Here is a 759-nt window from a genome sequence, read left to right as displayed (position 1 = left end):
TGCTCAAGAAACATTTCTTATTATTATCAAAGTTGAAAACAGTTAATCAGATTGCTTAAAGGCTCCCATGATCATTTTCAGACCACTGACAGTTACTTTGTTAAAGAAACTGAGGACCTTGGACAGGAAAAATTCCTAATGCACTATTTAATTCTTCAGATTCTAACGTAAAACAGAGGATTCAGAGGAAGGAGTGAAAGGTGAGAAGAAATGAGTGCGGTACCTGGAGATCCTGCCAGCGATTCTGCCCTGCTCACCACAAAGGTTCGAGACAAGGAGAGAGGAACTGGAGAGCAAAAGGAATTGAGGAAAAAATAAAGAGAGAAGAAGTGAAAGATAAAAGGAAATCATAAGGAAGAAAATATGATTTACACAGAATTCCATCAAGAATCAAAAGAGTAATCATTTGCATAGTGTGCGTTTACATAATGTGATTGATTAAAGAGAGTCAGAAGCATGTATGATAAATCTCAGAGCAAACAACATCATGCATGATTTGGTAGAAAGAGTTGTATAAAATGAAGAGTGTAAAAACTTTGGAGATGAGACTCTTTCTTTCATGACCAAAGATCATTCATTTCATAAAATCATTATATGATCAGTCATTTCCCTCAAAATCCTGACATTTAGGGGTGTGTACAAGAAGTGAGAAAATCTATCATTCAGACCTGGTGAGGAGGTTAAAGCCAGCACTCCATAATAAGAGAAGGCACCAGCTTCAAACTTCATCCCCTCCTTTCCAGCCTCAACCTCCACCTT

General features: G+C 37.4%; 1 long non-coding RNA gene across 1 annotated transcript; it reads right to left on the bottom strand.

Annotated features, from left to right (window-relative positions):
- Positions 1-223: 223 nt before the first annotated feature.
- LOC107578525 (uncharacterized) lies at positions 224-749 on the bottom strand. The gene is made up of 2 exons (XR_001608356.1): positions 669-749; positions 224-286 (listed from the first exon to the last, which is right to left on the bottom strand). It is a non-coding gene; the product is annotated as an uncharacterized lncRNA (long non-coding RNA).
- Between the last annotated feature and the right edge of the window lie 10 nt (positions 750-759).

The sequence above is a fragment of the Sinocyclocheilus grahami genome, unplaced genomic scaffold (assembly GCF_001515645.1).
Source record: "Sinocyclocheilus grahami isolate Dianchi unplaced genomic scaffold, SAMN03320097.WGS_v1.1 scaffold10733.1, whole genome shotgun sequence".
NCBI classification, from domain to species: Eukaryota; Metazoa; Chordata; class Actinopteri; order Cypriniformes; family Cyprinidae; genus Sinocyclocheilus; species Sinocyclocheilus grahami.
Note: the sequence above shows the minus strand (reverse complement) of the source record. Positions and strands in the feature narration are given on the sequence as shown.